Genomic DNA, 26,500 nt, shown 5'->3' on the forward strand with positions numbered 1-26,500 from the left:
TGCATATTTTTATATCATAGTTTTTAGCTTTGCTCTTTCGCATTACGGACGACGGGTAGCTAAATCATATTGGAACTACGCATTATTGTTAAGCAGGTTTACATGTTTTAGTGTAAAGATTTCATTTGCTATGCTACTTTTTATACTAGTGTTGATGTGTGAATTATGTGACATGGGGTCCAGCTGGAGTTATTTTCGGTTTATACTATGCTCAATCTTTGTGATGTGTAACTTTTGTATTTTTCTGGAATGTAACGTATACCGGGGTTACCTAACCCAGTATACGAAGAAGACTCTCCCTTTTATATAGAGTTCCTATTGCTACCACTGTATTACCCTGAAGACGAATCCCAGACAGGATTCGAAACGTAGGAATAAACTTCAAACGAGTCCAATGTGTACTTTCTTAAAAATAAATAAATAAATCAATGAATAAATAAATGGATAAATAAATAAATAAAAAATAATATGTATATATATATATATATATATATATATATATATGTGTAAAATTCAACTACTAATTCGTTTATTTATTCTTCTGTGTATGTATTGGATTTACGAACAATCCGGCACAGCGAGGTCGTCCCTGAAAATGTCTTGGGAAGTGGAACAAGAAGAAAGCAGATATGGTTGGGCTGAAACGTGTTTTTCAGCGCCAGTAAGATGCCTCAAGTGTGGAGAGTTCTGAAGGGCGGCAGGAGACGACTGTGTTCTTGCACATTATGCACAGCAGCTGTTCCTTTCACACGTCTTCCTTTCACCTGAAGGAACTAATCGGCACCGACAGAGGCACGAAGCTTCTTGCCCGGAGTTCTGCAATTCAAAAGCATCCACGAGCTTCTTCTTATTATTTTTCTTCGGAGCCGCCCCCTCATGACTTCCTCCGAATCCCAACAAGACAGCTAACTGTCACGGTTCGGTCATATTTCGTTTTTTTTTTTTTTCCTTTTACGAGATCTTTTCCACTGTAGAAGTCAAAGGACCTGTCACTTACGTTGTCATACATGAAGAGTATCATTACACTGCAGGAAGCTCTCTGTATTCGCCTCTCCATGTTCACCAAGGACTAAAGGGAGATGAAAACCACTCAGACATGGTTACGAGAGCATTTCATTTTTCAGCTCAAACGTTTGATCAGAAGAGATCTTCTTCACAACAACTAATAACCCTTTGCTTTCGGTAAAACCAAAAAAATAAACAAATGAATAAATAAATGTCCGTTAATTTTAAGCCCAAGAGATTATGAACATAATGTAAAAATTTAACCAGGTACATACTCACGTGTACTCGTAAAGGCGCACACACACGTACACAGATACACACAGGCACACAAAGACACACACACACACACACACACACACACACACACACACACACACACACACACGCACACACACACACGTACATACACACAAACGACTCGATCACATGGGTCTTCGTGTTATTTTGTTGTGCATTAACCTTACAATAAACTATGTTTGGATCAAATTGTGTTATAGTGCTTTGGATTCCATTCAAGCCAACGCTGGTATTAAATCCGTTATATGTTTATGTTCCTATTGATAGGCTAGAACTGAATAAATTCATTTGTACATTAGCGCACAGTGTACAAGCTCCAATTTCACTGAAGAAGCAATCTAAGCAGAACCTATCATTGCGAAAACAAATCATGATCTATAAGCATGTTACTGACGACCTCCAGTGTTGAGATAGCCAACGTAACCTTGGCTTCAAGATAAGCCGGAGACTACAGCTGTTAATGCTTGATTGCAGTTTGCTGAGGTGGACAACCCAAGCAATTTGCTCTCCCGTTTACTATCAGATGTTATTATCGTTTCTCTATGCACAGCGATAGAAGATTAGAGAACGCATAAAAAGGTACTTCTCTTGTTATGGTTATTTTACTTCAGTGTGTGAACGATATATCGAGCTTGATAGCTCAGTTGTTATTTGTTTATGATTCACTAGTTAGTGCTGGGATAACAAGTCTGTTGAACTACACTTATAACTACCCTTCTCTCTTCTAGAAAAAAAAATGGGGGAAAATATCTGAGTCTGGAAGATTTTTATTTTTTACAATGGAATTGATCTTCGATGCTTGTTGATAATATTCAGATACACCATACGTACACACGCAAACACACACATACGCACGCACTCACACACACATATACACATATTACGTATATATATATATATATGTATATATATATGTATATACATATATATATATACATACACATATATGTATATACAGTACATATATATATATAATATGTATATATTTACGTATATATATATATATATATATATATATATATATATATGATATATACATGCATTTGCGTCAGAGTCATGAGCCACAATAAGCCATCAAATCATTATGAAGTCAAGCAACTCGTTGAACCAATTGCAAGGCCACAATCAGTCGCAGCATTTACTCCCTCAATACGGTCACGCCGCACATTTGTGTGTGTATATATTCACATACACACACATACACATATATATATATATATATATATATATATATATATATATATATATATACATATATATATATATATATATATATATATATATATACACCACCCGACATTGGCGAGAACAAAACTATGAAATAAATAGGTCACTTTATTGAGGAGGGAGGATACTGCTAAACATGACGGCCCAGGTTAAAAAGACGCAGCAGTCCATCGTTGGACTCCAAATCACCTCCTGAGTCTCTCATAACCACATCATTTATCTCTCCATCTACGGAACACAGACTGATAGACACTCCACGCTTCGAGCGGATGAGTCTACTCACTTCAACTAAAATGTGATGTATGAGCCATTTTCAAACGAGTTTTGAATGTGAGGCGTGTACGAAGATACGTGCATACACGCGAGTGTGCGTATGCACATACTGACACATACACACACGCATGTACACACATGCACACACACATACACATACACACACGTATATACACATACACACACACACAAAACCACATACACACACATGTACACAAGAACATTATTCATTCTTGAGAGATATGAAGATGCGTCTCGTTGACTATGTCAGATATCAACTGTACTGATAAGAAACAGCAGCAATATTCCTTAATATCCACATTATCGGTTAATGGAGCCCTATGTCATCGATGGGATTCTATGGAGATGAATAGAATGGTCTGGGAAAGGCATATTTTTTATCCCCCATCGCTGTCGAGGGGGGGGGGTTAGGCAAAATGGATTTGTATGAAAAGCGCGTCTCCATATTGAAGGGATTAAGATTTTGGACGTAATTGGCGCCAGGCCAAAGGTCAAAAGGATTTTGGAAATTTCTGGAATGCATTCTTGTGAATAATACACAATCTGCGGTGGTGGTGTGGGTTATGTAGTTATTGGGGTGGTGGTTATGGTTGTGGTTGTGGTGGAAATGGTAGTAGTATTGGTGGTGGTGGTGAAGAGAATCTTTGAATATATAAAGTATTTTTTTTATACTCAAAGAACCCCGTGAACCGGTACGCTAAGGGTGATGCGATATTGTGTATATAAAATGAAATACATAAACGATTTTTTTCTTAATTTTTCTTTCTTTTTTATACTCAAAGAACCCCATGCACAAGCGGTCCATTGTGGGTACGAGTCATGAAAGAAAAAAATAACCTAAGATATGAAGCAAAAATTTTGACTCGAGGACTACTGTCAATCACCTATATACATTTGTTCTGCCTGCCGTCAGACATTTGCATTCAGTTAAGGTTAATTAAAACTGTGCGCCACATATGAGTTAAACCTCTTGCGAATAAGCCTTACATGTTAAGTGTTTCAAATCTTTTCTTCGTTCTAGTTCAATTCTGACAACTTTATTCAACGTCAGAGACTCCTCACGGTCATAAACTTTCGTAGCAAGTTTCATCTTTTTCACCATTTTTCGGAGTAATTGGTAGTCTTCTTCCTATTAAACAAAGGTACGATCTATCATTACGCCACTAATCAGTGTCATGGTCTCCACTCTTCACATCTGACATATAATTTTTCTTTTTCACTTCATTTTTTCCCCTCTCTTCTCTTTCCCATCATCAAAGATGTTTTCTCCCGCTCTTCGCAATTAATGCTTCTTCTCCTCCCAGTCGTAATTTGTGCTTTGCGTCCTCTTCCCTCTCTTCCCCCTCTGCTATTCTCTTTGTTCCTCATCAGTTTCCTCTTCTCCACCCTCCACCCTCCTCCTCCTCAACCGCACCCAGTCATCTCAGCAGCGTAAGCAACAGCGTTTCAAGGATAAATCACACGAAGCTTGTGTTTACTGTCATGGCAATGATATTACAGTAAACATGTCTAACCACTGATATATATTTATTTGACAAAAGGTTGATCATGTTTTTATTAACATGTTTCTTTAAGAATTCGCTCCTTTTTTGGTTAACCAGATTAACCTCTGTCTGTCTATATTGTATGTATATATATATATATATATATATATATATATATATATATATATATATATATATATATATATATATATATATACATATATGAAGTGGGTGGGAAGAGAAAAGACTGGAGTCTTCTTCGGAGTTTTATTCTTGACTAGTTTTGCTACAAGCTTTTTCAAAAGATTAGTGCTACAGCGCTAGTAGAAGTGGCGTATATGTATGCCTGCATACCTTTCCGAGCATAATGGAACTCATATGTTACAATGACAGAAGAATTATTTAATTGGGAGTGAAAATTAATAAAAAATTAATTAAAATGTGGCAAGAAAATACAGTAACACTTGAAAAGAAAACTTATTATTAATAATAGCAAAAAGAGTAAAATAGAAATAAAAGTAAATGAACTAAAACAAAAATTTTGGTAAGGAAAGTGTGAGATTTAGTCCGGGGATCTGGTCCATGGTACGGAGTTCCACTCGTTGAGGGCATAAGTGGCTGTGATTTTTGTCCACTTTAAGTCTCCTGTCCTTTCGTTTGTGTTTTATTAATTAGCTATGTGTAAAGATTCGATTATTTTTCTTTGTTTTTTGCGTAGTCCTTGGGCGTTTGTCTCACGGTGGTGTCGAATGTCTGCTTTGGGTTCTCTGAGTCTGTCAGTTTTCTGTATGTTTCTCAGAGGACAAGGAATATTATATAAAAAAGAAATCTAATTAGCCCCTTCCGTAACTTTTCCTTTTCCTCTGTCTGCCGCTATACAATTCTCTTCATATCTCGACAAACCCTCGATAATGAAGGTATTGAAACGCCAACAGGCTCAGTAGCTTCTGTTCAATCTGAAGACAGGACGATTGCCCCTTTGGGTAAAACAATAGCCGCTTGTTTGCAACGTCACGATATTTAAGGTCATTGTATCGGGGCACTATTAAAAGTTCCCAGTCACAGACCCAAAATCCTTGATTGACTTTCTTGCTTATCCTGACTGTTGTCAGGTGATTTCATTCCACTAAAGGGGACAACTTAAAGGCATTGTATGCTTAAAACCATCTCGACTAACTCTGAGCTATATTCGACTATTGCCATTATTTCTTTCTTTCACCAAATTATTTTGTTTAGCTGAGAAAAGCCCCATGACATGTACAAAGATTAGACACTGCTTAACAAGGATTTCGATTACACAACCAAAATGTCGGTTTTTAACTGCAAAAAATAGAAGGTGAGGAACCTACGCCAGGAGGCGCTGAGTAGCTGCGGCCGAAACCGTCAATCAACAATCACTGCTGGGAATCGGAAAGAAGTGCGGGATTCGAACCCACAACTAAGCGAATACCAGACCAGCACGCTTCTGATGACGCCACCACCAGCGGCGGCACGCAGGTCGTCATATCCTCATGATGTCATCACTATGAGAGTATCATTTATTGTGCTCCATGATGATCTTCAAAATCATACTGTAAAGAGATACAAAGGAGGTCTCTGGAAGACATCCTGCTGGGTGTAAAAGAAGATAAACAAATATCCCTCAAGATGCAAAAAACATAAATAGCGAGTAATTAAAGATATGAACGCAGAAGACGTCTGCATGAAAAGTGGTTTTTTGTCCTCGCCTCCGAAGACATTCTTCTACAGGTAAGAAATGAATAAAAAAAAAACTTGAAGGCCCAATAATATAAACAGTGCGTAATGACAGATGAATACAGAGAGGGATATGCAGAAAAAAGAAATGGTCTTCATTCCTGTCCTCTGAAGACACGAAACTGTTGGTTGCCACGAAAGCGATACGACCTCCCCCGGGCATAGTCTTACTTCTGAAGACACTCTCGGAGTTTTCAAACGAAACCACAAAGGAGTTCTCGCTTCTCTAAATCAACAACGACATCGCCGAAGACCAGCAGCTCCCAGGAACATGATCTCGACTCGACCCCTTGGCTGCCGAGGAGGGAAGGTGGCCACGGAGATGAAGAAGAAGAAGATGCCCAAGCGACATCCAGAAGAAAAGGAAAACGTAACAGACAGTCGATAAGAAAGGGGTTAACCAAGATGGACTGCAGCCCATTCACTATGGGCAGTGCGCTCCAAGGAGTCCGTTTAAGGTGTGGCATGCGTCGTGCCAAATCTTCCTTAGTACTTGCCTGACTCTCTCTCTCTCTCTCTCTCTCTCTCCCTTTCTCTATACAGTATATCCCGTTTATGTGCTATTTGATTGTTTTATTCTGTATAGAGTAAAGAAAGCTGTATAGTACAATGAGTGTCACCTTTTAGGATTGCAACATCAATTTGAATCAATTTTATGACACGTGATAGTTTCTTTTTTTCTTTTCCCCACTGTTGCCACGTCGAGGTGTTACGGGCAAGACGGGTGGGATGGGCGATAGGTACTCCTTGTTATAATCTCAACGAGTGATACTCATTGCACTATAGTACAGCTTACTTTACTATATCCAGAATAAAAATATATAAAATACGAGTAGCACATTGACGGGAAGTAAGAGAGAGAGAAAGAGGCACGTACCAAGGATGACTTGGCAGAATGGCCACTAGTTTTAGTAAATCTCGACGTCTGCCAACCAACCACACTCTGAAGAATGGACTCCTTGGAGCGCAGAGCGGACGTAAGGGGCTGCTGCCACGTGTATGAATGGAATAACCTGCTGAAAGCCAAGAATAAAGAACAAATGTCAACCGGTATTGAAGAGGTTAAACAATGTCGCTTGACGAAATGGGGAAAAATCGAGATTTTATGGTTTCTTTCCAGCTATTCTTCACTAAGTATTGTGGCCGCCGTCATCTTAGGCAAAACAAGCTACGCCCCCTTTTATTCCCTGGCCTGAAAATAGACTAAAACCCTATGAACTGATAGATGCTCCTAAGAAGAGTTGTGACCTAACAAAGTCTTCCCAATAAAGGAACTTGAGAGCAAAAAATCTGACAAAATGTTCCAGAAAATGGATAATGAGCTGCTGACAAAAAGCTTTCAGGAGAGCTGTGGTGAGTGTCAAGAAACGGTTTTATAGAACGGTTAAGATCTGACCAAATGCTCTCACTGCCAGGTGGGTGGCCAGACAAAATGTTCATCGAAAAGAAATTGTGAGATGACAAAAAGTTCACAGAAAAGGGTAAGCTGACAAAATGCACACATGGAAGGCCTGATGGGCTGATAACATGCTTACAAAAAAGGATCGAAGGCTAAAGCCATTCTCCAAAGAAAAAGATAATTAGCTGACAAAATGCTCCTTACAGAAAAACGACGACTGACGAAATGTTCCTAAGGAAGAGTTGAAGACCTCCTGAATGCTCCTGGTGAAGAGCAGTGACCGAACACAACCATCCTAATGAAGAACAGCGAGCTGCTGACAAGATGTGCTCGCAGTGAAGGCACCGTGACAGCTGACATGATGCTCCCAGGGAAGGCTCGAGGGCTGACGGAATTCCTGAAAGCAGCTTTTGTATTCGGACGGCAGGGCTCGAAACGGAGGCTCTCAGAACCGGTTCCTCGGTAGTGGGATCGGCCCCGGCGCCCTCGCTCGGTCGAAGCGATGCACAACCCACGGAAAGGGAGGGAATCGCCTCAGCATCCAAACTCGTAATTCTTTAGCCAGATACATACGTCCGAGATGCCATATCTCAAGATACTGCACGTAGATCTGTACATAAGACACACACACTGTGTGTGTGTGTGTGTGTGTGTGTGTGTGTGTGTGTGTGTGTGTGTGTGTATGTGTGTGTGTGTGTGTGTGTGTGTGTGTGTGTGTGTGTGTGTGTGTGTGTGTGTGTGTGTGTGTGTGTGTGTGTATACGTGTGTGTGTGTGTGTGTGTGTGTGTGTATACGTGTGTGTATGTGTGTGTGTACGTGTGTGTGTGTGTGTGTGTGTGTGTGTGTGTGTGTGTGTGCGCGCGTGTGTGTGTGTGTGTGTGTGTGTGTACGCGCGTGTGTGTGTGTGTGTGTACGCGTGTGTGTGTGTGCACGTGTGTGTATGTACGTGTGTGTGTGTGTGTGTGTGTGTGTGTGTGTGTGTGTGTGTGTGTGTGTGTGTGTGTGTGTGTGTTTCCTGCAAGTGGCGCTCTTGAAAGAGAATGTGAACATCACCCAGAAGTATCCTCCCTGCTCTCACTCTTCGAAACACTTGAACATCCTCACCTCCATCCGGAGGTGCACTCCCGAGGGACAGACACTTGGTCCCCGGCATGACTCGAGATCTGTCAGTTTTATCCGCATTCCATCAACCAATTCAACCGAAGACTACTCTCCTGCTCTTATCACCATTAAACGACGTAGAAACTGCACCACTGCGTGCAAGTCAGACACAGTGGTCCTAAGCTTTTCCACAGAGAAATAGGTACGTATGAGATCCTGAGGATTATGGCCACCTAACGTGGGACCCGTGGCTTCCAGTCAGCTAAACTCGAAGCAACAATTGTACACACAATATATGAGCTTATATATGCATGTGAGTATCTATGTCTGCATTTATTTCATCGGTTACCCGAAATACACCTCTGCGAAATCCGCTTGTAACATCCTCTTCCATGAGTAGGGCGACTGACAGAGCCAGGCACGTCACTCCCGCAAGCTTACCCCATCTTGCCTCTCCATCATCTGTCTCGCATCCCCTTCTCCACGCTTCTTTCTCGGCGCCCAATCAGTAATAAACTTGCTCCATCTGCCAGCCTCCCTCCTCCTGGCTACTTGCCTCCCCGCCGCCCATTCACCATCCCTGTTCCTCTATTGCCCGCACACACTATTATCTTCCGCTCCAGTTCACTCTCCTCCCAACTTGTTCTCGTCTTGCTTCTCAGCACTACTCTTATACTTGATTCTTACATTGCTGTCTTGATACACATACACACACGCACGCACGCACAAAACACACACACACACACACACACACACACACACGTATACATATGTATACATGTATATATATATATATATATATATATATATATATATATATACATATATACACGTGTGTGTATTCATGTATTCATGCATGTACGTGTATGTGTATGCATATGTATGCGTGCATGTATGTATATATGTATGCATATATGTGTATGCATTTATGTATATTCATATATATATATATATTTTATATATATATATATATTTTTATATATATATATATATATATATATATATATATATATATATATATATATATATATATATATATATATATACATATATATACGTATATATTTTGCTGGTAACCACTAAGGAAATCGGAAGAAAACAGTAATTCCCAAGCGCTTTCGTGTAATTCACATCTTCAGGGGAATACAGAAAAAGTTGTGTTACAAAGAGGTTTAAAAATAACAAGATTATACACTAGGAAAGGAACAGGCAAGGTACGAGATGTCACAAAATTAAACACTAGGAAAGGAACTGGCATAGCACAAGATGACACGAAATATTACACTAGGAAAGGAACCGGTGAAGCACAAAAAGTCACATATGAAATAAGAATAAGTCTTGGTACACAAAGTCATCAATGAAAAAGAAATCTAGAGAACAGCACAATTCACCAAATTAATTTTGGTCACATACAACCTGATTACAAATCTTGTTAATGATGAAAGTAGTATTATAAAAAATTCTGAAGGTTCTACTCTTAATATCAGTAATGGCATTTATAAATTAGATAAATTCATCATTAACAAGATTTGTAATCAGGTTGTATGTGACCAAATTTAATTTGGTGAATTGTGCTGTTCTCTAGATTTCTTTTTCATTGATGACTTTGTGTACCAAGACTTATTCTTATTTCATATGTGACTTTTTGTGCTTCACCGGTTCCTTTCCTAGTGTAATATTTCGTGTCATCTTGTGCTATGCCAGTTCCTTTCCTAGTGTTTAATTTTGTGACATCTCGTACCTTGCCTGTTCCTTTCCTAGTGTATAATCTTGTTATTTTTAAACCTCTTTGTAACACAACTTTTTCTGTATTCCCCTGAAGATGTGAATTACACGAAAGCGCTTGGGAATTACTGTTTTCTTCCGATTTCCTTAGTGGTTACCAGCAAAATTTGTGGATCACGTGTTGTTTATAGTGATCTTTCTGCATATATGTATATTTATGTATGTATGTATATATTATATATATATATATATGTATATATATATATATGTAATATGTATATATATATATATATATGTAATATGTATATATGCATGAATGTATGTAGGTGCTCAAGAAAAAAAAAACAGTAAATGCGTCTACATCAGGTACTTCTGTTGGGAAGTTATCTGTGGCGGAATGAATCAGTCAGGACCGCGGCCATTTGGAGCGAGTCAAGTCACGGATGCATTCGTCTGCTGGGGCGTGACTGTCTGTCCCCCCCGAGGGGGGGGGGGGGAAGGTGCCTGGCGCCGCGACCGTGGGCCGTCAAGAGACTGTCTATCTCTTCGGCGTCGACGCGAGCCGCGGTACTGCCATCTGGGTTACGTCTGAAGTCCCCTGTAATAATTCCTTCTGTCCTCCCGGCGGAGCTGCTGCAAGATGCCACGGATTATCCTCTTCGCCTCGTACTTACAATGGGGGTTTCCTCAAGTGGATCCCTCCCGTCCTCATATAGGTATGTATATGTATATATATGTATATGTGTATGTACATATGTATATGCATATGTATATATGTATGTACATGTGCATGTACATCAACACTGTATGGTTGGACAGCCAAGGCAAATGGCGTTGACCGGATGCCTGTGGACTTGAACTTTGGTTCGTGCCGGTGATTGCATCTTCATAGTACAAAAAATATTATTTTTTGATAAGGTAAATCAAACGTATACTCAGCAACAAAAGCTAAGGTCGCACAGTGAAATTCAATGTCTAAATTTATCTATAGGAAATTTGATTTGCTTCCCAGTGGGTCCCTTTCCGCAGTACTTTGGATACTTCGGGTCCCTTCCCCTCAGGACTTCGGGTGACGTCATGTTTATCCCATGGAATGCTGATGTCGTGGTCATCCACCCATTCCATTGTTGTTGTTGTTGTATGTCAAAGAAGGTTAGCTTCAGTTAGGTTAAGATAGGCTAGGTAAGGTTAACTTAAGTCAGATTGGGTCAGGTTAGGTCAGTTTAGGTCAGGTTAGGCTAGGTTAAGTCCGGTTGGCTCAGCTTAGGTTAGGTTAGGCTACGTTAAGTTAGGCTAGGCTAGGTTAGGTTAAGTCAGGTTGGGTCAGGCTAGGATAGATTAGGCTAGGTTAAGTCAAGTCAGGAGAGGTTAGGTCAGGTCAGGTCAAGATAGATTGGGTTAGATTGGATCAAGTTAGGTCAGGTTAGGTGAGTTAGGTTAGAGTAAGCCAGGTTAAGTTAATTCAGTGGTTCGAAAGTCAGGGAAAGATTTTGTTGGGAAAGAATTCTATTCATGCCCACGAGCAGTAGTTCATGAGTGACACATGACATCGATCGCCCGAGATAAGACAAATTCCCAGAAAATGTCTCGGGAATTCGTGACGTCATGTCGAGTCCGATGAAATTTTTAACTTAAATTGACACACTTTCTGTGCCCAGACTTTGGTGATAGCTATTTGTTGGCTGAAGATTTATATACATATCTATTTTAACTTATTTGTTTATTCATTATTATTATCATTGTCATCGTTATCATCCTTATCATCATCATCATTATGTCATTATTAAGTTATTATTATTATTATTATTATTATTATTATTATTATTATCATTATTATTATTATTATTTCTATTATTTTACAGATATCCACGGAACGCCCCTTTCCCAGAACGCCATCAATCAATTACCGGTAGTTTTCATTTTTCTCCCCAGAACAGAAAGCGCCTGAGCCAATTCGAAACTCTCACAAATCCCGCCACTGCACATCACAGGAGCGTCCGCGTCGAACTTGATTCGAAACGCTGATCTGATGGCCCGCGCGGCGCCTCCTAAGGAGATCGAGTCTGTAAAACGAAGCTGGCCAATCCCGTCGCCAATTACCCTCTTAGGCGCCTTACTGGGATATTCCCGCGACGTCAAATCCTCTCTCCGCCAAGGCCTTATAAGATCTTCCGGGAGCAGCAGGAGCAGCATGTAACAGTATCTAATCGTTTCTAGCACAAAACGTGCAACTAGAATCGAGTAAGTTCATTTGTGATGGGTCTGGTTCCTTCTAAGTCTTCCTCGAGGAGCCGAAGCGACGAGAGGCTCTTGATGAGACGAACTTTTTTTTTATTCCTAAAGAACTGTAACACTCCTCTCCAAGGTTTATGTGGAACTGCCACTGGTATCACGATGAAATGACGTATATATCAAACCTATAAAGTTGCAACCCCTTGAGCGCACACATGTGTTTGTGAACCGTGGGGTTAATGATTACGACTTCTTGTAAGAATCTAGATGATGATTGCCCCTTTCGCTACCTAAGAACTGAGACACAACAGGGAAAAATAATAAAGAGTTAATTAAGTACCACATCATCCGGAAGGGGTTCAATCCAGATCGGTCTAAACCTTTTACTCCCCAGTGAGGTCATGCACAGCCGAACAGAATTGTTTTGAAGAAGCTGACAACAGAGCATTGCACAACTAAAGTCATTAGTGCATGTTAAGTGTACGGCAACTATAGGAAATACTAAACATATTTTCATTTCATTATCAACAGCCACACAGCACAATACATTTCTGATCCGTCCAATAATTTCTTTAGCGAGCAGAGTATTGATTCATATGTCAATTCACGGAGTTCATCTCCACCTGAGACAAATGCGTCTTAGGTATTGATACCTTCCCTTGCCAACCCAGATGTGTTCCCATATTGCCAGTAATGTCAATGTCATTTCATCAACGAGCGCACGCACACACACACACACACACACACACACACACACACACACACACACACACACACAGAGAAAGAGAGAGAGAGTACAAGCACTTAAGCAATTCTGAAAAAAAAACGCGCCACGCATGGGTCCATTATAAAAAAAAAAAAAAAAAAACACGAGTCGGTAACGCCAGCATCCCCGAGTCGAGTGCCAAAGACGCCAACATTCCCAGAGTGTCAACCTCACCATAATAATGCTTCATCATAGTCAACATCCACATGCAGCACTTCAAAGCCCGTGGCCATAGGGAGGCTGTGTTTGTTATTTCGCGCAACCACTAAACATTTATGTAGCAAGAAATTGGCACGTTTAAAGAACATTTTTGCACAAAGAAATACAAACGCTCACTGAACTTTTCTTTAGCAAGAAATTCATTCTCTCAATATACTTTTCTGCATTAAGAATTTAACACGCTCAAAATCTTTTTTAAACTAAGAAATTTATATGCTTAATATTTTTTTCTGAACAGAGAAATTAACAGCCTCACTGGAATTCTAGAATTTAAAAGAGGTGGATCTTTTTTCAGCATCTTCATCATTAGGGATGGACATAAAAGGATGAAGACCGCTCTCCTAAAGAAATCCCCTCTCTATGTGTCCGTAGGTTAAGAGTCAAAGTAATTTGTAGTCCCCTCTGTGCACGTGAGGTGTCAACAAATGGCACATAGTCCACAGTGTTGGTATACAAAGACTGCCACAACCACTGCAGTAACGTTAGGTTACGTTAGGTTAGGTTAGGCACATAGCCCACATTGTTGATACGAGTATACAATGTCTGTCACAACTACCATAGTTAGGTTAGGTAAGGTAAGATTACGTTGGGTTAGATTAGGCGCATAGTCCACAGTGATTATATAGAGTGAATGCCACAACCCCTACGCTTAGGTTAGGTTAGTTTAGTTGAGTTGAGTTTAGGTTAGGTTAGATTAGGCTAGGCTAAGCTAGGTTAGGTTAGATTAGGCACATAGTCTACTGTATAGTGTTAACATACTGTACAGTGACTGCCACAACTCCAACGATGCAGATATAGGTAAACCGTCCGAGGTTTCACAGCGAGATGGAACATTCAAAGAACATAAGAAGACTGGAGGAGACTGCAAGACACCATAAGGCAGACGGTATTGGCGTCTATCATATGTCGGTCGACATCTCACATCGAGCCAACATGCAAGGGAAGCGAGTAGTATGCCGATTCAACGCATTGCAGCAATAAGATGTCATTTCACGATGACACTTCCCAGAGATCAGGGAACCGATATGCCCAACCCCCGTGGGGGGGGGGTCATCTAGGGGGAATTTCCCCAAAGGGATAATTTTTAGGGGTTCGGATGCAGGACCTAAACTGTCGAAATATTTATCTTTCTAAGATATACAATTCTACTAGCTGTATGGACTGGAGGACATCTCGCCTTATTTTAATGTCACAGATTACATCAAAGTTATGTATACAGTAGGAGAAGGACAATCTGATATTTGGGGAAAAGGGTTGAGAGCTGAAAGAAAAACGAGCGCCATTCTTTTACCCAATACATAAAGACAAGTTACACAAGCAAGCCGTATTTAAGTGTGTATGGCCTGCAAAATTAGAATCTTCACCGAAATGAGAGCAAATATGTACTAAAACCAGACTTATTCATCACGACACCTATTTCAAAAATTTTATTTGTATATTATTTTCTTATTATATAGTGCGATTGTGAAATAACAATCTTAGCTAGCTAGAATAAGTAAATTGTCTGGCTAAGAATACGGTGGCTGAGTGGACAAGGCCATCAGGATTTAGAGGTCAGAAGCTAATTGGCTTCAGGTCTACTACAGGTGAGGGCGTGATGTCATGTATAGCCACTCCGCAGAGCGGGGAACGACTTAAGTTTCAGAGAGTCGAGTTTTTCAGTGGATGTCACCCATTTTTAGTTATACCGTCCTGCCAGCCTAAACGCAGTTTGTCACGCCCACAATAGCAGCAGCGTTAAAACCAGGTACTGATGAATAACGTGAAATCGTCCACATGTCTGTCCCTTCCACATCCAGACTGGTGTCAATATACCAGTTCATAAGAAACTCACAAACCAAATACCTATGGTGCTACAGCTAGCTAACGCACTTGCACAGCGTGCATTCATGCACGCTGTGCACACATTTACGCACGATCTTTCACACGCGCGCCTACGACTATTGCCAATTCTTCCTCTTGTCCCAAAAGGCTTACTACAACCTGAAGATCTGAGCGCCACGATCCCGCAGTATTCGTCATGTCACTGTCTCGGCATTGAGCCAAGCCATCGACGGCACTAAAACATGTTGACACTACTGTGGCAGTGACAGTAACTCCTTATTCTGTGTCAACGTGTCACAACCTAACACATACTCAACAACACCAGCACACACACAGGACACGTTCTCCCTGTGCCAACACCCTCCCGGAGGCGGAATTCCCTGAACATCTTGCGCTGCGGAGGGCTATTCCACTCATTCCTATGGTGTGACATAGAAAGGGTTACAGATTACCTCTGTCAATACCATTTTTATTGAGAGAAGACTCTCACCGCCAGTCTGCAATCCAAAGATACGCAACTATCACAACTTCCTAGAGTGCACTAGCCACTGTTGTACCATTACGTGGAAGCAACTCACTAAGTCCATGATCCCAATAAACGAGTCTCTCACAGCTCCCTAAAAGGTACTAGTGACTGATGTACGTACGTATCAGTGTAGGCAACTCCCTCACGTCATAACAATATAACCCAACCCGCACGGGATCGAATTTTGCGGAAAAACGTGAAGAAAAGGGAAGGCGAGGAGGGCCATCATATCATACCGGCAGTAAATCAAGGCTGAGGACACATGGCAAATGCATTCCTCACGTCAACGAGTGTGACAGTTCTTCAGCGAGAGAAGAAACAAAAACTAACTTTCCGGTACTTAGTATGGTTGTCTTATCCTCTTCCTTTGGTTCCCAGTTATCTATTTTCCTGTTCCTACGTCTACTTCGCTGATAATGACAAATTATGTCTTTATTCTAAATACCGTCAGATGACTTTATTTGGCCCAGGGAAATTCCCGATGGAGAGTAAATATTAGGCTGTAAGAGCATAACTAGAAAATAAGTTTTGGTTCCTAAGTTCTTTGATTGATAATAAAAAAAATCTAAGAACTTACATCCCTAGTCGTACTCGACGGGACACTGAATAAGGTGATCCTCGAGAAGAGACAAGTGATCCTTCTTGTGCAAGAACAGTGTAACTTGTCCTCGAGTACTTAATGGATGATTGTTCCCCCGGAAATGACGAAGATGTCTGGTCTGTCTTCGAAAAGGAACAAAAAGTGACAATATTTGGAGGTATAAGGTAAGGTAAGGCAAAGAAAAGTGAGGAGCTACTTAAGAAAGAATAGGGATGGGGTGGCCCTCAAAGTAGTCGTTCTCAAGGCTGGTCGTCCTCAAGGAGGAGGAAGGCCTTGTATGAGGCGGTCATGCAGATAAAGCAGCGCTGAAAGGCAACACCGACCTCAAGACGCTCTTGCAAGAACGTCTTCTCTCAATGAAGGAGGAGGAGGAGGAGGAGGGGAGGAGGAGAACGAGGAAGAGGGGGAACGGGAGAGTGTCGAGCAACGTCGGGAGTGTTTGTGTATGCAAGATGGAGCTGCAAAGGGCAGGGATAGAATTCTTTCCCAACGAATCCTTTCTCCACCTTAGGATCACTTCTAATCAAACCTAACCAACTTCTAACCAAACCTAACCAACATAACCAACTTGATCTAACCTAACTTAATACTGCTTGTCACACAGTAAAAAATCATCACAAGACATCGAATGTACGCGCAAATACAAGGTAAAAATGTGGTCGGCCGGAGAACATGTCACACGAAGATGCAGTGAGAAGGGACCCATTAGGAAAGAAAGGAAATGGCTGCAAGAGAGCAAAGGAAAGTATCTAAATGGTAAAAGCGTGCGCCTCTAGTATGTGGAGAATCAAGAGGAACCTCGTTCGTTAACTTCGCCCCATGTAGCCACTGTAGTACACGCGTCTACACAAGCAAAGATCCTGCTGCAGTGACGGGAGAGATGGGAATGCGAGGCGTGGGTGTGTGTGTGAGTGCGACAGGGAGCCTGCAGATGTATTGTATTCCCCACCACCCGCTGATAACCAGCGCTTCTGTCCCAGGGGACAATTCAAGTCTGAAGGGTTGGAGTCATGGAGGTGGCAAAGGAGAGATTTAAGGAGAGTGGCAGAAAAAAAAACCATGGTCGTCATAGTTGAGACAGATCAACATTTTTCTTTCTTCGAGTGGGGCCTCGTCTCCAGTCGTAAAATATTTCTTCGTAACTCTGGGCCGTAGGGGTATCATCAAAGTCCCTAAAATATGGGAAAATGTTGACTAAATTTCTTATGCAGCCAGTATCCTATACAATGGATCCTGACAACGTAGAGATGTGGAGCGCAACATGCGTTGGCGTGTGGGGGAGAGGAGGAGAAGAAGAGACTGCGGCGAGCAGTGGTAAATGGGGCGTACAAAGAGTCTGCAGAGTGCCTCCCTATTACAAAGAGTCTGTAGAGTATCTTCGTATTACAAAAAGTCTGCAGAGTGCCTTCCTACTATAAAGAGTTTGTAGAGTGCTTTCCTATTACAAAGAGTCTGCAGAGTGCCTTCCTATTGCAACAAGTCTGCAGAGTGCCTTCCTATTATATAGAGTCTGTAGAATGCGTTCCTATTACAAAGAGTCTGTAGAATGCGTTCCTATTACAAAGAGTCTGTAGAATGCGTTCCTATTACAAAGAGTCTGAAGAGTGCCTCCCTATTACAGAGTGTACAGAGCGTCATTCTACCAAGGAGGAGCGCCACGGAGATGAATGAAGTAGCTTTGGCGGGAGAAAGAGCAAACAGAAAAAAAGACACTCGGGAAGGAAGGGGAGACTTCCTATCCTTACAATTTCTCTTGATTAAAAAAGAAAATAATAATAATAATAATGAATAAATAACTAAAGACATAACAGAAATGTTAGATAAGTAAATAAATATGTAAAGACAAAAAGATACACAAATGTATACATAAGTAAACAAATAAATAAATAGATAAACATATTGACAAATCAATAGATAAAAAAGCAAGTTAAAAAAGAATGAAAAAAAAATAAAAAAAATAAAAAAGCAAGTTAAAAACGAATGAAAGAAAAAAGAAAAAGAAAAATAAACACAAATACGTCAAATAAACTAATAAACAAGGGATTAGGTAAAGAAATAAATAGCTAAACAAACAAGCAAAACGGAAGAAAGCTCATGTTTCCCTGTTTGCATGCCCCTCCCCCCCTCCCCCACTTCCTTAACCAGATATTCCCCTCCATCGTTGTGCTCCTTCCCAAAGGGGCACTTGGGAGTTGTAGCAGTCCAGTGCTTAGTGTGCTCGGACCGAATGTCAAAGGAAATGTGTTTGGGTACCTCAAACACACACATACACACACACACACACACACACACACACACACACACACACACACACACACACACACACACACACACACACACACACACACACACACATATATATATATATATATATATATATATATATATATATACATATATATATATATATGCTGTAAGGCTCCGGATATAAATGTAACAATGACTGGACCCATGCAGCCCTGCAGTAACCGGCCACGGTCCTTGGGCTTTCCCATGGATCTCTCTGGGAAAAACTTTAAACTGTTGTATGTGAATTATTGGTGTGGGTCTCTCTCTATATCACTCACTAGTAGCACGGGGAGAAAGAGGAACAAAATAGGGAAGAGGAGGAGAAAGGAGGGAGAGGAAGAAAATAAAGAGGAAGAACAGGAAGAGGAGGAGAAGGTGGAGAAAGAAGAAGGGAAATAGGAAGATGAATTAGAGGGAGAAGAGGAAGGGGAGAAAGGGGATATGGAGGAAGAGGAGGAAATGGAAGGAGAGGAAGATGAATTGGAGGGGGAAGAGGAAGGGGAGGAAGAGGAAAGGGAGGAAGAGGAAGAGGAGTAAAGGGAGGAAGAGGAAGGGGAGGAAATGGAGGAAGAGGAGGAAATGGAAGGAGAGGAAGATGAATTGGAGGGGGAAGAGGAAGGGGAGGAAGAGGAAAGGGAGGAAGAGGAAGGGGAGTAAAGGGAGGAAGGGGAGTAAAGGGAGGAAGAGGAAGGGGAGGAAATGGAGGAAGAGGAAGGGGAGGAACTGGAGGGAGAGGAAGATGAATTAGAGGGGGAAGAGGAAGGGGAAATAGAGGAAGAGGAAGGGGAGGAAATGGAGGAAGAGGATAGGGAGGAAATGGAGGAAGAGGAAGGGGAAGAATAAAAAGGGGAGGAAAAAGAGGAGGATGAGGGGGGAGAGGAGAGGGTGGAAAAGAAAGAGGAGAAAGAAGAAGAGAAGAATGAAGAGGGGGAAAACAGAGAAGAGGAGAAGAGGAGGAACAGGAAGAGAAAAAGAAGAAGAGGATGAAGAGGAAGAGGAGGAAGAGAAGAAAGAGAAAGAGAAGGAAAAGGAGGAGAAAGAGGAGGAGGAAAAGGAGGAGTTAGAGAAAAAGGAGGCAGAGGGGGAAGAGGAAAAGGGGAAGAGAAAGAGTAGGGAGAGGAAGAAAAAGAAGAGAAAGTGGAGCAAGAGAAATAGGACACAGAGAAGGAAGAGGGAGGAGAGAAAGAGGAAGGGAACAAAGAGGAAGAGGAGGATGAGGAGGAAGAGGAGAACAATCGTCGGTCGTTAATTCTCTTTAAAGATAGAAATAAAAATGTAAGGTCCGAGAACAAAGCACCAGCCCTACAGGGTTGCACCTCCAAATGAAGATGAAGGTGTTGATAGACTTTAAAGACGGGGCGATTGGGGAGATGCTCTCCTCCGACGTCCATTTCATCAGATCACAACAAATAAAAGGAAATTGCCTAGGCAAGTGCACCCTTCAAAGGGAATGTTGCAAATGTAAGAAAAAAAAACAGAGGAGAAAGAGAATGGGAAGAGGAGAAAGAGAAGCAAGAGGAAGAGGATGAAGAGGAGGAGGAGGAGGAGGAATAAAAAGATGAGGAGAAAGAGGAAGGAGAGGAGAAATAGAAGCAAAAGGAAGAGGAGGAAGAGGAGGAGGAGGGGAAAGAGGAGGATGAGGAAGAAGGGAAAAGGAAGATGAGGAGAAAAAGGAAGGGGAGGAGAAAGAGAAGCAAAAGGAAGAGGAGAAAGAGGAAAAGGAGAGGAAAGAGGAGGAAGAGGAAGAAGGGGAAGAGGAAGAGGAGGAGGAAGAGAAAGAAGAAGACAGGACCGATTTGCCCGTCGACACCTCCCTGTCAACCACTTTCAATTCGGCGACACATTCACAAAGGAAGTGTCAAAGTAGGGTCTCGATCCATTGATTCTCCGCTCAGCGAGAGGACAGACCCTCTGCTGAATGAACTTGCCTGGCCTGGCGCTAAACCCATGATATGCTCTACTTTGTCAACCTGCCTCCTCCTTCGCCCTCCTCCTCCTCCCCATCCTCACTCTTTTTCTATTCTTGTGATGAAAACCCCCTCTCCATCTTCTCTTGTCTCTCTTTTTGTCCTTTCTCTCCTTCTCTACCTCACTTTTTTTGCTCTCTCTTCCATTCTCTCTCCTGCTCTCTTTTCTTCTCCTTTCCCTCTTTCTCTCTTATCCTCCTTTTCATTATCCTCCTCCTAATCGTAATCAGCCTCTTTCCCCTCCACCTCTTCCTCCTTTTCCTCTTAGTTCTCGCTTCCTCCACATTACCATCTTAATCGTCGTCGTCATCATTCTTCTTCTGTGCCGCATCGGGTCGTAACTGCATTTCTTCTGTATTCCCCCACATCCTACCGTGACGTCACTTCCTCTTCAAGTTGACCCTTTCGCTGCTGTCCATGACCCGAACACTCGTTCTCTGACACCAAACGATTATAATCGACCGATGGACCCCCCCACACCCCCATCTGTCCTCTGGGCAGGAAAAGGTTTAGTTACTTCTGGCATATCAAGTGGTTATGACAGCCAGAATGACTGTATATTACAAAAGCAGTAAAAAGAGTTAATCATTATACATCTTAACCTTTACGCTAGACAGAGGTGGGGTTCCCTTACGATGATTGAAATCAAATGCCGTCAGCCACAATGAATTCATAAGTTTTACGTAACAACAATGGATGTGTATTTACTCCTATATGTATATTTCCTTTTATCTTAACTCACCTAAAGGTCTAAATTCTATATTTATAAGTTAGACCCAAGGCTGCCCAGTCTAAGATGCCCTCAGGCTTTAAGATAGACCTCAATCTTCAGTCACTGTCCAAAGTGAGTTTTAGATTCTATTCTGGCTGCCGCCAGACTATTTTTAACTGGGTGAGAAAACCCTGCCAAGCCTAAGGAAGACCGGCCGTCCGTGCCGGGTGGCACTTTGTCCCTCCTCAACCTGCCTCCGGCCTATTACCTTCATCACCGTGGCAGTCCCGTCCCCCCACCTCCCCCTCCTCCTACCGAGAGGCAACCCGCTGCCTCAAGACAGCCCCCACCGCCTCCCTCCCCAACCACCCCCTCCAGCCATCTATCAAAGCCAAGAGTTTTTTGGTGCCTCAGAAGGAAAAGGAAGCTTGGCGGGGGCAGGTAGGTAGCAGCCTGGATGGATGGATGGAGGTGTATGTATGTATGTATGTATGCACACCACGTGCACACGTCGACGTGTGCGCGGAACTAAGTCTGCATACGAATGGAAAGGGTACGAATTTGTAAATATAGATGTTGATTGGTTCTGTGTATCTAAACATGTGTGTGTGTGTGTGTGTGTGTGTGTGTGTGTGTGTGTGTGTGTGTGTGTGTGTGTGTGTGTGTGTGTGTGTGTGTGTGTGTGTGTGTGTGTGTGTGTGTATTCACTTGGTCTTTGGATCACGTGTTGGACTCGTGATCGACAGCTATTTCCCTCCTGGAAGAGAGCTCAGGGCTCGTAGGTCCGATCTATGGGTAATGCTATGACCTTGCACACACACACACCCCCAACTCCCCGCCCACGAGAGTTGGAGTAACACCCCTCAGCGCTGCGATACTGATATTATTTCAGCCCCGGGCGAGAGTCGAACCCGGCCCTCCGTAGTGGCAGGCCAGAGTGTGTGTGTGTGTGTGTGTGTGTGTGTGTGTGTGTGTGTGTGTGTGTGTGTGTGTGTGTGTGTGTGTGTGTGTGTGTGTGTGTGTGTGTGTGTGTGTGTGTGTGTGTGTGTGTGTGTGTGTGTGTGTGTGTGTGTGTGTGTGTGTGTGTGTGTGTGTGTGTGTGTGTGTGTGTGTGTGTGTGTGCGTAGTCCAGACCCACATACAATCCCAAGAATCGACGGCCTCCAGACTCCTGCCTCCCCCTTCCCGAGAGCCGTGGGCACCCTGAGCGAGCCCAGGCACACCACTTTGACTATAATTTCCGTCTTCCTTTCTCCCCTTCTCCCTTACCCCTTCTCACTCTCACTTGCCCCTTTCCCCCTTACTCCTTCCCCCTTCCCAGTTTCCCCTTCCTCCTTATTTTTTGCTACCTTCTTCTAGATAGGGTGACTTCGGACAAACAAGTAACAAGATCTTGACGGAACAGAAAGGCAGGCCACAAAAATGACATAAAATCGAGTATAACATATAAATGAAGAGAACCAAAGAAGAGAGAGAGAGAGAGAGAGAGAGAGAGAGAGAGAGAGAGAGAGAGAGAGAGAGAGAGAGAGAGAGAGATAAGACGGTAAAGAAAACGGAAGGGAAGTCCTCCTGACCTGAATAGAATCGTCTGGATTCATCTGGGAAGCCACAAGCAATGATGGAGGACACCAAGCTGAAAGATCCGACTGGAGGACCACGACCCCTTTTGTCGCGAGTCCGCCCACATCTGAATAAAATCGTCTAAATTTCGACAGAATAAATTATGCGAAGTGTGTCTTGGACTTGAAAGAGCCTATCCCTGCTATGCTTGAAGCCGCTTGTCCTCATTACAGTAACTCTGGCCGCCGGCGGATTACCTCGTCCAGTACAGCGAGTCGTGCGGACGGAAGTGATAAAGAATCAAAAACATAAAACTTTCCGGATTTTGTTCCGGAGAAAGACAATTCCAGGATGATGGAAGAGGAGGAAGAGGAGGAGGAGGAGGTGAAAGGAGGTCTTCACGAGATTCCTTGTGTCCATGATCCGTCCCCTGGGCTAACTAGAATTGCCCCTTCCTTACCCAGCAGTAAGATCCAGAAGAGGAGTCGCGGCACACGGAAGCGACTAGGCATGGAGCCGAGGCTTAGGTCGGTTGAAAGTGCGAATTATGGGGGGGTGTCGCCTTAGATGGGTGAATTATGGGGGAAGGGAAGCCAGGGGGACGGGGAGAGAACCAGTGGTGGTAGTGGGGAGGATAAAGGGATGGGTAATTGGGACCCCGCTCAAGACGAGGTGGGATGGGGAGGAGGAGGAGGGTACCAACCTCCGTTCTGGGGTGAAAAATCTTCATTTTTGTCTCTCTCTTCTCGCTCTCTCTGTCTCTTTCTCACCCCATCTTATTTTATTCTACTTATCTTACTTATGTTTCTACTCCATTTCCTTTTTGTTTTACTTTATTTTATTCTATCTTATCTTATCTAATTTTGTTTGATCTTATTCTACTTTTTGCTTTGAAATAACCTAATATTATTTCGTTTGATTCCTCTTTTTGTATTTTTTCATCTTAATATATAACATCTTGAATTATTACGATTTAATTGATATTTGTTTTATGGGTATAAGATGTATAAATAATCGAATTAGTTACTCTTTTCCCAAGGTGAAAATCAAATAAATTCAAACAAATCACAGGAAAGTGAAGAGAGAAACCAAAGGAATGTATGAGTTTTGTTTTCAATGTTGCTATCAGGGCTGTGATGGTTCAAGAAGGTAAAAACTTTTCGATTTTTTTTTTATGTCGTACCCATCTTCACATAATAAGAATTGTTTAACCCATTCAACTCCGATGACAAGATGTCTTGTCATTTGGTCAAATAAAACAAAAAATCATAAAACACAAAAATGTTTGATCAAACACCAGAAAAATATGACGTCAATCCTCGCTTCGCTCGCAGCGAAGCGAGGACTGACGTCATATTTTTCTGGTGTTTGATCAAACATTTTTGTGTTTTATGATTTTTTGTTTTATTTGACCAAATGACAAGACATCTTGTCATCGGAGTTGAATGGGTTAAGAGCCCACCACGCGCTAGCGACGATGTCATAGTCTGCTGTTGTTTTCATATAAAAAAAAGTTGTTTTTGTGGACTTTTGAGAAACTGCAATTTATAGCTTCCGTTCTATCTGATTTTTTGCGCATGTGTTTATGTGTGTGTGTGTGTGTGTGTGTGTGTGTGTGTGTGTGTGTGTGTATGCGTGTGTGTGTGCGTGTGCATGCGTGTGTGTGTGCATGTGTGTGTGCATGTGTGTGCGTGTGTGTATGCGTGCGTGTGTATGCATGTGTGTGTGTGTGTGTATGTGTGTGTGTGTATGTGTGTGTGTGTGTGTGCGTGTGTGTGTGTGTGTGTGTGTGTGTGTGTGTGTGTGTGTGTGTGTGTGTGTGTGTGTGTGTGTGCGTGCGCGCGCGATTCTGCCAGACCCAAATTACCCCTATGTTGTATTCTAGCCTCACACCTAACCTCACCGTGAGCTACCTAGCTCGTCAGCAGCAAAGAACCTGACAAACGCTCTATTACTTCCTCCAGGTACTCTGTATATAGTGGTATGAAGGGACTTTTCGTCCAGTAGTCTAGCGAGTGCAGATGAATCTTGTTGTTGTTCATGAGCTGTATTTATTAAACCAATTATGGAAAAGGTGGGCTATGGGAACTAGGTTGTATACGCCTGAAGGCTGTACCACATGTGCTAAAAAAAAGTATAATAGATAATGTCCCCATTAGTGCAGAGATTGACTGTAAGAAAAAATAATAATATAATGATTCGGAACTGGGTCATTCGCCATATCCTTGTTTCCCTTCCATCTCCCAAGCCATTTCCATCACTAGCTGGACAAAACACTTCAACAATACTCACTGTCATCACAAAACAACTTCTGGAAGGACGGCGTAATCCTTTTTAAAAACTCTCGGAACGCCAGTTTTCATGCACAAGAAAAAAAAGTCACAAACGTTCAGTCTAAGTACCTGCACTCGGCACAAACCAATTCAAAACTAAGTTGGCGCCACTCGCACGAAAGCCCTGCGATTGGCTGAAACCAGTCGCGAGATTCAAAACAATATGCTATTGGCTGAAGTGACAATGTATTACGTGAAGCATCCGCGAGATGACTCGCCTGTACGCCGGCGAACACGTATCTAAGCAAAAATAATTTGTCGCTCTATAACGAAAATAGAACTTATATTAATTGCATGAGAAAAATCTGACAAACGAAATTATATATATTTTTATTATTATTATTATTTCCCAATAACGTTAGGCATTCCCAAGAGTCATTTCTTAAGGTAGGATACTTAGGATGAAGGGCGAAAAGTAAACAAATACACTGCAGAGTAAACGTGACGTAACGAAATAAATAATTAGATAACGGCTCCCGGCGTAAACTAATAAAATCTACAAAGTCCATACCAGATCAAAGGGGTTTCCCTTTAGCCCAATAGGACAGCTCGGCGGCATCCAAGAAAAAATCAAGCGTTTAAAACATAAATCAGGGGATTCATCAATTGAGTTTGACTTAACCCACTGGTGTCTCTAGAAATTTCCTTCAGAGATATGATTCCGTGTGTGTATGTGTGTGTGTGTGTGTGTGTGTGTGTGTGTGTGTGTGTGTGTGTGTGTGTGTGTGTGTGTGTGTGTGTGTGTGTGTGTGTGTGTGTGTGTGTGTGTGTGTGTGTGTGTGTGTGTGTGTGTGTGTGTGTGTGTGTGTGTGTGTGTGTGTGTGTGTGTGTGTGTGTGTGTGTGTGTGTGTGTGTGTGTGTGTGTGTGCGTGTGTGTGTGTGTGTGTGTGTGTGTGTGTGTGTGTGTGTGTGTGTGTGTGTGTGTGTGTGTGTGTGTGTGTGTGTGTGTGTGTGTGTGTGTGTGTGTGTGTGTGTGTGTGTGTGTGTGTGTGTGTGTGTGTGTGTGTGTGTGTGTGTGTGTGTGTGTGTGTGTGTGTGTGTGTGTGTGTGTGTGTGTGTGTGTGTGTGTGTGTGTGTGTGTGTGTGTGTGTGTGTGTGTGTGTGTGTGTGTGTGTTGTCGTTACTGCATTTAGAATGTGGTAACTGTATATTACCTGCACTTCCATAATTAACTAACGCACATG

The 26,500-nt window shown here is 42.2% G+C and overlaps 1 protein-coding gene across 2 annotated transcripts in view; it reads right to left on the reverse strand.

Moving 5' to 3' along the window:
• Window positions 1-26,500, reverse strand: part of Pxn (Peroxidasin) — a 354,608-nt gene that overhangs the window by 249,354 nt on the left and 78,754 nt on the right. The window lies entirely within an intron of this gene.

The sequence above is a fragment of the Oratosquilla oratoria genome, chromosome 6 (genome assembly GCF_046742065.1).
Source record: "Oratosquilla oratoria isolate Oo_2021 chromosome 6, ASM4674206v1, whole genome shotgun sequence".
In the NCBI taxonomy this organism is placed as follows: domain Eukaryota; kingdom Metazoa; phylum Arthropoda; class Malacostraca; order Stomatopoda; family Squillidae; genus Oratosquilla; species Oratosquilla oratoria.